Consider the following 14,619-nt stretch of genomic DNA (forward strand, 5'->3'; position numbering starts at 1 on the left):
CCCTAACCTTAGAGCAACGGCATTACTCAAAGTGTGATGCTTAGACCTGGCCTCGGAATTCTCCCAGACACTTGGTTACCGTGTGGACTCCTGGCTAGTAGTCCACCAATCCTCGTGGTGAAGTCCTGTGCCTGGGGAGAAGCTTCCGGGACCACCCATTTGCCACTGGAACAATCTGTGTGGCCTGGATCATCCTGTGGCCCCTGGAGCTGAGCAGCATGTGTGAAATTCCCAGCCAGCCAGGATTTTCCCCACTAGCTGATTTCCTTTGTCTGCTTTGCTGACCTTAAAGACTTAAAAAAAAATCTTAAAAAAAAAAAATCCACTTCCTCTGTATATAGCTTTATGCTAACAGCTTTGTCCCTCTCTTTTTGCCGTAGAGATGTGTCCTTCCATCAGGTTTTTGAATGACTTTATTTTTTTGATTTTCTGCTCCATGTTCTCTGTCTTCTTGCTCCCCTCCCGCTCAGCCACCCTCTTGCTGTGCCTTGGATTGTTTTCTTCATTGAGGTTAATGTGCATGAATTTTGCTCCTTCTTTGCTTCCCGCACTGCTATAAGCTAAGAGTCATGGGAACTGGAACTAATATTCAGGGTCTAGGAACAGCGTCTACCCAGGGTTAGGATCCAGTTATTCAAAGGAGTTTAGAATGAATGAATGCATGACCAGGTGAATGAGGGAAGCCACTGAATCTGTGTTGGAACCGACCGAGTTTCAGTTGGACCCCTTCATCTTCCTTTCATGTCTGTCACCTTCTTCTTATAGCCCATGTTTCCTCACCTTGAGCTGTGGAATTTTCCACAGCCTTCTCCTGCCTCTCCCTCTATTTTTGGCACTGTTGGTTTATACACTTGCTGCTTTAATTTGGGTTTTCACTTCTATAACAGTTTTGTTGTTATCTTAAATTTCAACCTCTGTTGCTGTTCTTTAATTTTATCTTTATTTTGAAATGTACTCTCTTTTATCTCTTGTTGCTCTTTGAGGAGATTTTTTCTTCCATTTTCTGTAAATTTACTGAGACTATAAATCAGCAGGTGTCATAAGGACTTTGTTTTGCACTTGGGAGCAGTTCTTCAAGTATCTGTTCTGTACTGGCGTTTTCCCTGCCATGTTCCCTTCTTCACACCTTGAGAACTTTATTGGAAGAGTACAGCTCACTGTGAACAGGGACAATTCTCTGGGTCCTCTTTCTACTTAAGAATAAAGTGAGGCAGGTGGGGGAGGGGGACTGTGGCTGGCTTGCCTGGCTTTCTTGTGCATCCCATGCAAGCACAGTCTCCACACCTTTAGGGGACACCTTTGCTCACTTGTTGCAAACCTCGTCCTCCCTGGGGCAGGACCTTGGAAGTTGGCAAGACTTGATGTGCATGGTTTGTGTTGTTTCCTTACTATTGGCTCCTCCCATTCCTGGCAGGTGGGTATAGAGCTGACTGGAGCTTCTTTCCTATTGTTTTCTCAGCTCTGGGCTCTTCCCAAGAAGGACTTCAAGATCTGATTGTGTTTTCCCAGGGAACCCATTCTACTTTTTCCCAGAACCTCTCATTTCTTGTGACATCTATCCCTGTATTGGTCAGTGGCCCTGGTGACCATTGCAGATGTTGGTGTATTTCTGTTAGAGAGGTCCTGGTGGCCATCACAGATATTGGTGTGTCTCTGTTAGAGGTGTCCTGGCCCTGGTAACCATCACACATGTAGTCATTTGTTTCTGTTACAGATCATATTACTTTAGATTGTGATCATTTCCTATATTTCCTGGATTTGGAGTTCATTTTCCCTTACTTTTGCTTTCTTTGGTAGGTTTCCGAAAAGGATTCCTGACTTCCTTTCTATTGGATCACTTCAGAAAAAGTGGAGTGAAATCCATGGGCCATTTTGGGTGGCCCCAAAGATGGCACTCTGCCTCATTCCTATGAGCCTCATTTAAGATCCACATGTCTTTGCATGGTCCTGATACAGCTTTGCTAAAATTGGAAGGAAGTTACAGCCAGCACGATTTTGCTGGCCATCGTGTTTTGTTTTGAGTAACTTCCTGGTGTTTCGGGACTCAGAAAATGCTGATAATTTGTGAGTAACTGCTGGAGGCAGAGAAAACCCACATTAATGGATACCTCCTCCGTGACAATCATCTTACCTCTGTTACCATTCAAGTTCATCTTTGCAGCAGTCCTGATGTCTGGGGACAACGATCTCCACATTGTACTGGGAAGCCTGCTGGAAGCTGCCTTCCTGGTGGGCAGGATCTTTCAAAGCAACGGCTGGTCCGGTTACCCAGAGGTCCTGTGTGCTGGGATGTCACCATCACCATTTCTGGCCCTTCTTGGTGAAATATGGCCGTGTGGAGGCCTAAATGGATAAGACGTTCTCCGTGAATATCTTAGCTCTGAGGTGACTCATCTCATCTCACCATGGGTTAAGGCTGTGGGACAGAAAGGATTGAGATGACAGTGACAACCGGTGATTCTTCTTCATGTTCCTTGTTACACAGTTGCTAACTCAGCCAGGCTCTGGAGAACAGGAGGATGGGGGGACAGGAACCTCCTGCCTGCTCAAGGTCCTGGTGGGCTTTCACCTCTCCCCACAGGCTGCATCATTAATTCTTCAGGACAGTGGACAACTCCACTAACCTTAATCTGATGACTTCCACAGCCCACAGAGAACCTGCTGCTCAGTACCTGTGGGTTGGGTGAATTACTGAATGATGATGGCAGGAGAAGTGAGCAGAGGCTCTCTTCACACGGGCTTGAAAGCTCGTATGTTCTCTTATAACTGCTACCATAAAGCTACGTCTCAGATGTGGTCCTGTGTCTCTCTGGCAGGCAGAGAGACACAATTACCAGCCCCCCTGAATCCTGAAGAATAGCTTTTGCTAGAGGAAAAGTTCTCCCTCCTACGAAGGAGAGAGTAAGTTTTACCCCACCTCAGGTGTTCTTATCCAAATCCTCAGAAACTATGACTGTGCAGGCCATGGTGAGGGGAATTGAGGCTGCCATTCATCTGGCCTTACAACGGCAAGGACTCTATACCCTCTCGGTGGGCACAGCATCATCAACATGGTTCGAGGGGCGGAGCAGCAGTCGGAGTGATGTGTCATGGGATGTACCCAGCCTCCTGTCTTCTTCCTTAATTTGTCTGTGGCTTTGGTCACTTGTGGCCATTATTATTATTATTATTATTATTTTGAGGCAGGATATTGCTATGGAGCCTAGGCTGGCCTTGAACTTGTCATCTTCTTGCTTCAGTCTCCTGGGTGCTAAGGTTACAGGCATGTGCCACCATACCTGGCTTGGGTTTTATTCTTGAACTTAGGAAGAGAGTCTATTTCAGTACAATACCCTGAGGCCGTGGTGTTACTACTGAGGCTGTGAAAATTGACTTCGGTATGGGAAATGATTGAAAATATCTCACTAGTCATTATAGACTGTAATAAACTTAGGGAAAAAAATGTAATGACCGTATATGACTGCTGCTGCTTTGGGCATTGTCACTCAGAGTGTGGTTACTCCAGAGTCCATCTTTCCATGGTGGCATGCAGGTCTCAGCCCCACTCTCTGACTGTGAGGGCACAGAGTGGCCTCCCCGCCCTGCAGTGTTCACAGGGAAACCCCAGATGGGTGCAGAGGATGGGGAGAACAGAGCTTTGGATGGTCAGCAAGGGTGACAGAAGGCCACTAATGATAGACAGCTCCTATTTCAAGATTACACTCTTTGCCTTTGCTTAAGAAAATCTTCACTGTATTGGCTTTCAACACCCTTCTGGGTGAAATCTCCAAACTGGGAGATTGCGTGCATAATTACAGCAGCTTTGCAAATTAGCAGGTCGTGTGGACAAAGCAGCTCAGTAGAACAACTTGTGCTCACCCCTAGCATCAGTATTCTGTTTCTGGGACAGAGGAGGTGGGTTGTGCCTCCTTCAGCCAAGTGCAGTTCTCTCCTCTTTAGATGACCTGGCTGTGCACTCATCTGAGGAACTCCGTGAAAATATTTTGAACATTACAAAGACACACTTACAAAACTTGATAAGAGGAGTCGTGAGTGTCCCCACCCACTGGGAGTGCTGAGTTATAAAGAACACGCTCTCATCACCTCCTGGACTTGGCTGCACGGTTCATTCAGGACACACCCCAGAGATGGCTTCTTCAGTTCAAAGTCACTGATGTCATTTTGGTGAAGAATAAGCTCTCGGAGTCCAGTGTTACTCAGGCCAGATGGTTCAGAGTTTTTGGAATGTAAGAGTTCGAACTGGTTTTGTTGGAATGTATTAACATCCTAAATAAAACCTACAGTTACCTAGCAGGAAGAAACCCGTCTTCAGGTTGTGGTTCTCAAACAGGGTTCCTAGACCAGTGGCATTGTGTACACTTGAGAATTTATTTTAAAATGCAAAGTTTCAACTCTCTCCCTGGGCCTACTGGCTCAAAAATACTGGTGAGGGTTGATGGCAGCAAGATGTCTGGGGGGGTGAGAATGCACCCACAAATCTGAGAGCCATCATCAAGGGACACCACAGCCATAAGCAGAAGGTATCGTCCAGCCATGCCTGATGGCAAAGAATTTTGTTCTTTAGACTCTCTATTTTAAGTGGATCATTCGATTTAACATTATTGCATTTTGTCTTCCAAAATATAATCTTTTAAAATCTATTTCAACTGTGTTCACTTTTCAGATGCCTTCAGCTATGTCAAGAGATGTTTCATAGTCCACTCATGGTAAGGATATTTAAAAATGAAAATTACTAGGTTATAATAGATGGTATTACTTGTGTTTTCCTCCTTACAATATTTTCTATAGAGAAAATAAACTGTATGTCGTTGCCATGTAGATGGTTTCATCTATATTCTAAGCATAGGCAAATCTATGGGCTTAAGATGTGCTGGGATGGCAGGGGCCCAAGAGGGGACACACTGTTCTTTAACTAAGGTTGGCTGAATTACTAACACCGCTTTAGCATTAAAAGGCGACATGTAGCTCTAGAGTTCTGTGCTTGTCCTTCACAACTTTGCTGGAAGTGAGAAGTCTAAACCTGGGTTGACAAGAGGAGTTTTTAAAAATGTACTCACTCATTTTCAAAGTTGCATATAGAAAAATGCATTCTTTGTGGTGTGCAGTTCCATGAGTTTTGACACACTTTCAAAACTTGACAGGAGGACTCTGAGTGTCCTTTCTTCCCTCCCTCCCTTCCTCCCTTCCTCCTTCCAGCTTTCCTCCTTTCCTTCTTCAAGACTGTCCCTCCCTCCCTCCTTCCTTCCTCTTTTTGGTTAAAAAAAAAAAAGGATTATTTGAAGTCCCTGCATGTCCTTTGTGGAAATGAACAAAGACCACCCACATGAGAACAAGTAGAGCTGATGTGGCAAGGTCAGCGCCCTCACTGCCTTTGGCAGAGGCTCAAAGGCAGGAGTGGGAGAGCTGCATGGTGGGAGAGGGCGGGCTTCCAGAGGGCCCTAACTAGAAGGTGGTTAACCTGAAGCACAGCATCCCCCGTGGCTGTCTTGAGAAGCACACTTGGCTTTCTCCATTGGCTCTGAGTTGGAACCTGGTAGAGGCAAGCTGTCAGCTACTGACCAAGTCCTGGCTATTCTGGACTGGCTGCTACTGAGGTGATGGGCCAGAGGCCCATCGTCACCTATGGCTGTCCACTGTCAGTACATTCAACCTCTCTTCTTATTTAAGGGAAACACTGTAGATTCTGTTGCCAGTCTTTGAATAAGCATGAAGCTCCCTCGGGAGCTGAGAGCTGGGGAGATAGCCAGAGAGACATTGCAGACAGGGCTGGACTGGGCTGGGCCAAGCTTCTCTATGGAATGCTGGGGACTTGTTAAGTGTGGTCCCAGTTGGTACTATGGTGGCAGAGCAGCTGCTAGTGGCCTGAGAGGCTGGTAAGAGCTGGCCATATGAATTGTCCCTTGGACTGGCCTCTCCTTCAGAGAAAACTCTGAGCTTGGTAGATGAGTTCTGCTTGAGTAGTTTGATTTGCTTCCCTGGGGTCCAAGCTAGGTGGTGCAGGTCTTCTGATTATGTTTCTGTGCAATGGCTACAACATCGAGCAGGGTGAGCTTTACCCCAGCTCAGATGAGACAGATCCAGCCAGGGAGTCCAGATCCAGCCCAGACCCAGTGGTTTGGCTGAGGGAAGTGGACTCTGGTAGCTGGCAGTCAGTTGCAGAAGTGACTGTTTGCATCTGCAATGATGTCCTTCAGTGGCAGGGGTTCATGGTGTCAGCATGGAGTGAGCAAGGGAGGTCACCTGCTCCCCAGCAGGAAGGCTGGTGAATAAGAGAGTCACCAGCTGAGCCACCAGATCTCCCATGGACTCTGGGGCCAAGTGAAAGGCCCTGTCCAGTGTTTTTTCCTTCTTCTATTCCACTGGGGACATGGTAGCTATCCCAGCCTTCCTTCTGTGGAACACTTCTCCAGCAAGTTTTTGGGAACATTTGAGCTGATTGTGTACCTGTGCATAAACTGAATAAAATTCTAGTTATTCATGTGATTTTAGGGGAATCTTTCTTTAGTTTGAGACTTTGATACCCTCCAAAATGTAAACGAACTTAGAATGATTACCCTAAGTTACTTTCACCACAAAACAATGAACACCAAAGCCCAGGGCTCTTCCCTGTAGCATTTTTGTTGTTGTTGTCGTTTGAGATGGGCTCTTACTATGTTTCCTAGGCTGGCCTAGAACTCCTAGGTCCACGGGATCCTCCTGCCTCAGTGTCCTTAGTAGCTGGGATGACAGGTATACACCACCATCCTATCTCAAGGTGTTTTGCGACTGTGAGATTTGAGACTGTGCAGGAACATGGGTGAGCTTGAGACTCTCAGGCCTCATGGATCTAGACAGGTAGGTCAGTGTTCCAATGAGGCAATGAGCCATCAGGAGATAAGCAGAACAGGACATTTGAGATATCTGGGGCTCCTTAATGATCTTATATAAAAGGACCTGTTTTTTCTTGTTTGTCCCTTTTTTGTCAGGAGAAGGGGTGAAGGATGCTGTGAGGAATAGTCTGAGGAGCCTGCGTGCCCCTTCCTCTACAGTGAGGCCCTGGGCCTTGTAGTCAGAGGCCCCTCCAGCTGCCTGCACTGGTCTTGTGCAAAGCAAGCCTGGGATTGCAGCCTGCATCCTTATGATTTTCCTTAGGTCTGTAGTATCTTGGGGTCTGCAGTTCATGGGAATCCAGCTGTCTTCTTGACACAAATCACTGTGCGGTGTTACATCTTAAAGCCCATATTCGGTTGTTCTTAAAAATCTTTAACATGAGGTCAGTACCTCAAGAGAAACATTTGCTGATGGACAGGCCGTTCCAGGCTCATCCACCAGCCCTTGTATCTGACATGGTGCCGAAGCTTCTGCAAGCTGCTCACAGTACAAGGGTGTGTCAACACCTCTGTCCTTTCATGTCCTTCCTGCAGGAGCAGGTGTCCTAGGACCTGGAAGCTCTTGCAGCAGTGTGAAGGTGAGGGCTGCGGGGTTGGGGATAACCCTGGGCACTGGTGAGCTGGTGAAGATGCTTCTGGTGTCCCTGACCACCTGCACTGTGTACAGTCCATGTCCGGCTTCACGCCATCTCTACGCTATGGGAAAAGCAACATACATTCGAGGTGAAGATATAACCCTGGATGGTTCTGTTCTAGAGAAATACTTTTCCTTGTTCTTAGATGACGCACACTGAAGTGCTCAAAGGCAAAGCGAATTATCACATGTGTCATGTGTCAGTTTTGTTGGTCATTGCTAAGGGGGACATTTTGTCTTCAAACCATAATGGCGGAAAAATGTTAAAACTGGTGACTCTACCTGATGAACTTATAGGTGTTCTTTGGTACTGTTGTTTCAACTTTTCCTTAATTTTAAAATTTTGTATAATGAAACATAGGGGGAAATAGACAAGAAGAAAAACTTACCAAAGCACAAAGTTATATATAAGAGTCCTTTTGATAAGCTCTTACAGAGTGATGTGTGTCAGCAAACCCAGGCCTAGGCTCAGCCTGATTCTCAGGCCTGAAAACCCAGAGGGCAGGGATAGTCAGCTCAGTTACATTTTCCAAGGGAGTCCTAACCTCAGTGGGGTTAGGACTAAGGCTATAGGAAGGAACATAAACAGATGTGGGATTTCTGAAGAGAAGGCTGGATTTCCTTTGTTACCGCTTTGCTTAAAGGCAAGCAGGCCTTTCCTCATGCCCTAATTTTTAGCCCCAATCCCAACTCCAGGTGGTCCCAGGATGTGTGCACAGAGAGTGTCTGTTTATGGGGCTTTCAAAAAATGGGTTTTGATGGAGTGGAAAATAATGACTCTTCTATACCTGTGTAGCCCTGGACCAGACAGGAAGCAAGTATGTCTTCTAAAGTAACTCCTTCAAGTGGAGTCCTGCTTACAGGAATGCAGGATTTTCCCCAGCTTATCTGAAAAGCTTAGAAGCCTGTTGGACTACCTCGAGCTGTTACTTAACAGAGAACGGCTACTACCTCCATGACACACCACTCCGCCCTGTGTGGGTCTGCGTGCTTCTCTGTGCAGCTCTCTACCTGGTTCATGATCTAGGGAGTCAGGTCATATGTCGGGATGGACTGTGTATCCCTTCAGGAGGTTAGTCCCCACCCAACACACGAGAGATTTGTGGTGGGAGCTCTGGTCTTGCTCCTTGCTAAACTCTTGGGTGAGGTCTGCCCAGCTCAGCTCTCTGCTGCTTTCTCTTCTTCCATAGCACAGGGAGGTGGGGACAGGGGAGTGTATAGAACCAGGCCGAGTGAGGAGATGAAGATGACCACATCTCAGCTGTGAAATAAGAGGTGCCTCACTCATGGTGGAGACAGGCTGAGAATGTTCCTGGCCTTACAGTGGGCTGTGTGTTTGTCCTGTACTATTTATTTATTGATACTGGGGTTTGAACTCAGGGCCTCATGCTTGCTTGGAAGGCATTCTACCTCTTGAGCTATTCTGCCAGCCTGTGTGTTGGGTATTTTTGAGCTGGGAGTCTTGCTTTTGTTGCCCAGGTTGGCCTTGAACTGCAATCCTAGTGATCTCTGCCTCTCAAGTAGCTAGGATTACAGGGATGAACCACAGGTGCCCAGCTGCCTTGCACTTTCTAAAGAGGGTCTTTTAAGGAGCTCTCTGGAGGGGAAGAAAAGGACGAGTCAAGTAGAGAAACTCCATTCCTAAGGGACAAGCTGTCCAAAATTCCAAACGCTTTAGCTTCTGCCTGCTGCTTGCATTTCCACAGGTAAGGGGGCTACTTGCCCTCTCCACCCTATTGGTGACAGTGGCCACAGCAGTGTGTGGCTAATGTAACCACAAACTGCTCCTATGGAGAAAAATTCTCTTCTGCTCTGGAATCTCATAGCTTGCTTCCAAATGGGCAGTGCAGAGGTGCTACTCAGAAATGTATTTGCATGGGAAGTGTGCAGAGGCTGGGGTCACCTGTTCTCACCAGCTGGCCATTGGTGGCACTTGGAGAGGACTGCGGTCCCCAGGAATAAGTGCCCTTGAGGTCAGGCTCCTTGCCTCTCCATCTTGTGACTTGGTGCTACTTGTGGGTCCTCCCAGGCTGGCCCATGTGATGTGGCTGCCTTGGCTTGGTTGCCTTGCACACCACAGCTTTCTTGCTGAATTCTCCCTCTCCATCCCATCCCAGCTCTGGTCCTGATACCAAGGACCAATGGCTGCTGGTCACCTGCAGGCTCTTCTTTCCTTCGCTGGCATTGCTTCTCACAACAGATCTAGCAGGAGCAGGTGTGTGTCTGTACATTTCTTTTCCCATTGTTGGGCTTTCCCAGGCCTGCCTTCCTGCAACTCCCCTGCCCACTCACTGGCAGGACCTGGCAGGAGGGTTGGTTGGTTCCAGAGTGGCCTAGAAAGAAGTGCCACATTCCCAAGAGGAAGGAGAAACAATAAAGAGGGCCCCAGCTCATTCCCAGGCCAGAGATGCCACTAAATTTAACAAAGTAGTTGAGCTCAAGCACATCATGTCTAAGCCCCGCCCACTTCACACCTGTCCCTGGGAGGAGGAAGTCCAGACTTTGCCATTTGCTCTTCACTTGGCGGGATGGAGCTGTGAGGCCTCAAGTCTTCCCCTTTCTCATTGCCTGCAGGGGCCGGTGGTGTGTGCAGGTTTTCCTTTCATTGTTCAGTTTTTCACACAAGAGTCTTTGTTTGGGGCTGGATCTTCCCATCACTACCTAGGCTGCAGATGGAGATGGCAGGGCAGGCATCCTGGGGCTGCTGTGCACCTCCAAAGGCTGCGTGGCTGCTGGCTTAATGGGATTTGGTGGTAGCAGAGCTCTGGTGTCCAGTGACAGGGAACAATTCCACCACACATCAGACACAGATATTAGTGGCCTGACTGACTTCCTCTGCTTATGTACATGTATCCCTGCTCCCTGTAGATCTTCTGTTTGGCTGGATGGCTACTTTGACTGCCAGATTCAAAGAGGAAAAGCCCATAAAATTCACAAATGCACAGTCACATGTGTTGTTTCCTCTCAGTGGCTCCTAGAGAATGACTTAAACATGGGCACTGGGGCTGTCTCAGCTTTTTGATTGTTTAAGACTCAGAAATACCCGATTTTCAGAGCACACTATCATCCCGATTCAAAGTATGGGACAAAGGGCCTGGAAATTTGGCTAATGAAATTAACGTATGTCAAATGAATCGTTAAGACATATGCATTCTCTTCAAGCCCTTTTCAATAGGATCCATGGCACACACCCTTGAGGATGGTATGGTGGATACACAATTCCCTACATGTGGCTTGACAACAGTGGCCAAAGTCTGGCAGGTCAATCTTCAAATATTGTCCCTCTCATCCTGTCAAAAGTCTCAGAAAAGCCTAACCTACAGTTGTGGGGAAGGGTTTGTAACCCTGTTCCTATAGGTTGGACTGTTAGCTCCCCCAATCACAGCACAGACCAATGGCTTTGATGCTGGTGACTGATGATCACAGCTTCTGTGATCAGTCCGAATGTGGACTCTACAATTACAGAAAGGTGGCTCATAAGATCCCAGAGTCTCTTCCATGCAGGCATGATGGACTTGTGTCACCCACATGTTTGCAAGTATCTTTGGGTCTGTCCCTTTTCTTCTGTGGCCTGAATGGGTCAAAGCAGATTGGGCCAGCCCTCCTCAAATGCATCTATCAATCTGCCCTGTGGGTAGACTGAATTCTGGCCACCCACCAGCCCAAAGAGCAAAAGTCCTCAAAAAAAAAAGTGCTTGCTCTTGCAAGCTTACTCAGATTTGTTTCCCGTTGCATTTCTCCTTGTCGCTCTAATATTAAAATGCTCTAAATGGTAATGGATTGCAATTAGAGCTTTCAGAAAATGCACTGGGTTCTCTCTCTCCTACCAAGACCTGCTACTTCTTGGTAGGAGAAGGTGCCCAGCTTCATGAGCCCAAATTTGTGATTCTGTATGGGGTGATTGAAGGACAACGAAAATCAATCCAACATTCTCTTTAGTATTATGGCAGTAGAGTGTGCAGGTGACCAACTTGCTCCCTGGTGGCCTGGCACTCTCTGTTTGTGAGTCCTGGCAAACCCCTAGGTCCCAGCAAACCTGGACTCAGGCTGGCCTGACAGAGGGGACCTGGAACACCTGTTCCTCACACCAGGTCGACTCCGTTGCAGGAAGGTTACTCCTAGGCTCAGGCCAGTGTGCAGGTAGAAGTCCTGTCTTCATTCTCCTAGTGCATCTGCGCTGGGAGGTGAGTTTGGAGGGCAGGCAGCCCATGAAAGGCTCACAGACCCAGGCTGATGATAAGTGTTGACTTAATACAGTGAATCCATTGCTCATTTTTGAATTGAATAAATATAGCTCACTCTCGGTAAAGCCTCCTCTGTCATGCTGTCGGGGCCTATTAAAACTGGGATCATCACTTGTTGATGGCAGCTTTAGCTTCTCCAGTTACTTTTTTCTAATATTTTAATGTTTAGCATTCATAAACCTACAGCTCTTCCCTATTCCCCATGCCTCCTGTCTTTTTTATATTCCCTGCCTGCCCTATTTAGGTTATTTTAGCAGCCTTTCCCACTCTGCTTGCCTGTGTCCTTGCATAGATGAAGGGGACACTGGGGTATCAGCAGTCATCGGGTCTGAGGTCATCAGCATGACCACTCTCTTAGTAACAGTGTGTGGTTAAGTCTAATCCTGGGGAGTCTGAAGGCCCTCGCGCCAGCCTCTTCTACTCAATTTTTCTTATTTCTCAGAAAGCAAATCTACTTTCAATTAATGAATTTGTAAAAGTGTAAAGTTTTTTTTTTCTTTTTCTTTCAGAGTCTTCTCTATTTCTTTATCAGCTACGTGCATAAAATCAAGCAGGTGAGCAGCCAAACCACACTTTCTTTGCATCACCGGTGAAAACTTGAAGACCATTTGACGATCTCTTCAGAATATCCAGCAAAGAAGGGAAGAAAAGAACAATACCTAAAGCACCCAATTCCTGCGTCCAAGCAGACAGTTTAACCCTTGGGTCATGGTGTGTGTATTTCACTTACTGGATCACTAATAGATTTTCTTCATTTGTGCGAGATGTGGAGAAAGATGTGTCAGGACCGGCCGGTTCCTCCAGCGCGGGGATCCCAGGTCCACCTGTAAGGAGATGGTGGTAAAAGCTGCTGGAGTGGCTGCCTCCTGACAACATCCCAGCTGTGGACTAGCAATCGCAATCCTCGGGTGGCAGTTTTAATTATCGGGACGGCGATACCATCAGCAAGTGTGTAATTACGTGTCAGTTTCCTGGCTGTTGGGTATGAAAAGTGGATCCAGTGAAATGATTGTAGAAACTGTAGGCTCACATTTAAACAATTCCAAATGTGTAACTGGCAGTGTCATTAAGCAGAGAGAGCCTGACCCCAGCTGTCACTTACTTTTCCTTATGCAGATTTGTTCGTGCAGTCTGTCAAGAGAACTCCATGGGCTGAAATGGGACGGAAGAGGTGACATAATTCTCAGAGCAAAGGGGGCTGCTCTCCTTAACTCACAGAGGTGTTCTTGTAGCCTAAACAAATAGGACCGCTGAAACTGTAAATAAACCAAGACCATTACAGGAGATGATACAGACTTTCTCTGATGAACACACAGAGGCGGAATACCAGGCACCCTACACTTAAACATGCAAAGAAAACCTGTCCTGCCTGTTGCCAGGCACTTAAAACATAAGTGCTGTGGTAATTAGGAGGGTTTATTTTTGAAGCAGAAAAACAAATGACCCTTTTTATTTTGGACTAAAATTTGGGGTCCAAGATGAAAAAAAAGTGAGGCTTATTTTGACCAGTGCTTCTCATTGTATGAACAATGAGAAATTTGATTGGATGAAGATATTAAACTCCAGTATAGCTTAAGTTATAAGTGTGATGGCCTCAGATGTTTTGAATACAGTTGGGAAAACTGAAATACATATGCTAAACAAATGAAGTTAAAAATAGGCTCGAGCGGCTTTCTAAGGAGGGTGGGCTAAGACATGAGGAAGATTCAAATTTCTGCAAATGTAATTACACAGTTCTGCAGCGGACTAACTGAACACTCCTGGGAATGGGCTCTCAAAACCCTTCCTCTGCTTGGCACATCCCCAAAAGAGCTGGGTAAGCAAGGGTTAAGTCTGCATGCATGCAAAAAGAAATGCAGAGAGCGTTTCTAAAATGAACTGTGGGGGTTAAGTGTGGAGTTAAACTAACACAATGAGCTATGAACACAAAGAAAAATGTTTCTTTAATTTTTAAAATGTTTCCATTTCTCATAATAAACCAAACTTGCAGTTGCATACAAACAACATTATTTCATACCCTGAAGACACTGCAATTTAAAGCGTTCAGAGCTGCGATTGATTCTAGAAGCAAGGCTGTAACTGCAGAGCTTTAGCAGTTGTGTCAGTGCACCTCCGTGATCCCGGCTGAAAGTCAATGCCTGCACACACGCACACGTGCAGGTAGGAGGCACTTAAAACAGGGTCAACTTTGCATTTATTCCTAGTTTCAAAGGCAAAGTAAGTGATTTTTCTCACAGGCTAATGGAAGCCATATTAATTGCCATGGTACATTCAGATTTGAAAGTAATAAATAGGCACATATTAAACCCTCTAAGGATTAATTTGTATTTTATCAGCTGTGAAAAGGGCAATTTTTTTACATATCTAGACTTAAGAGGTAGCCTTATTAGGCGTTCATTGGAAAACAAATTCTGCATATATTTTGTAGCTAGGTTTTTTTTTTTTAATTTAAAAAAAATTCCTCTTTCCCTCTCAAAAGCTGCACAGTGCAACCAGGGAAGCAATTAATGTTTATACACTAGACAAACACGGTTTTGGAATTTTCTGGCTTATAAATATTTGTATGACTAGTTAAAGGGAAGGAAGGATGGGAAATAGCACCCTTGCATATTTTGTCATATTGAATGTATGGGGGACTTGTGGCATTTCAGACTGTGCTGTGCATCAGTGTGAATTATCAAGCCATGTTAATGATTCTTTGGCACTTGCTGAGAAAGAAGATCACTGGACACCCCAACATGTTCCATAGAAGGCATGGGTACCCATGCCCATGAGTCTTTCCTTTGCTGCTCTTCTAGAGGCCATGGCTGAGGGCAGTGGGGAGCTGGGCTCTGCCTTGCTGTGCATGGCTGGTGGCCTCCTGGCTCTTTGT

General features: G+C 46.3%; 1 long non-coding RNA gene across 1 annotated transcript; it reads left to right on the forward strand.

Annotated features, from left to right (window-relative positions):
- The first annotated feature begins 3,849 nt into the window (after positions 1 to 3,849).
- LOC109688778 (uncharacterized) lies at positions 3,850 to 13,646 on the forward strand. Its single transcript, XR_002212648.2, has 3 exons — positions 3,850 to 4,226; positions 4,664 to 4,706; positions 12,257 to 13,646. It is a non-coding gene; the product is annotated as an uncharacterized lncRNA (long non-coding RNA).
- The last annotated feature ends 973 nt before the right edge of the window (positions 13,647 to 14,619 follow it).

The sequence above is a fragment of the Castor canadensis genome, chromosome 7, assembly GCF_047511655.1.
Source record: "Castor canadensis chromosome 7, mCasCan1.hap1v2, whole genome shotgun sequence".
NCBI classification, from domain to species: domain Eukaryota; kingdom Metazoa; phylum Chordata; class Mammalia; order Rodentia; family Castoridae; genus Castor; species Castor canadensis.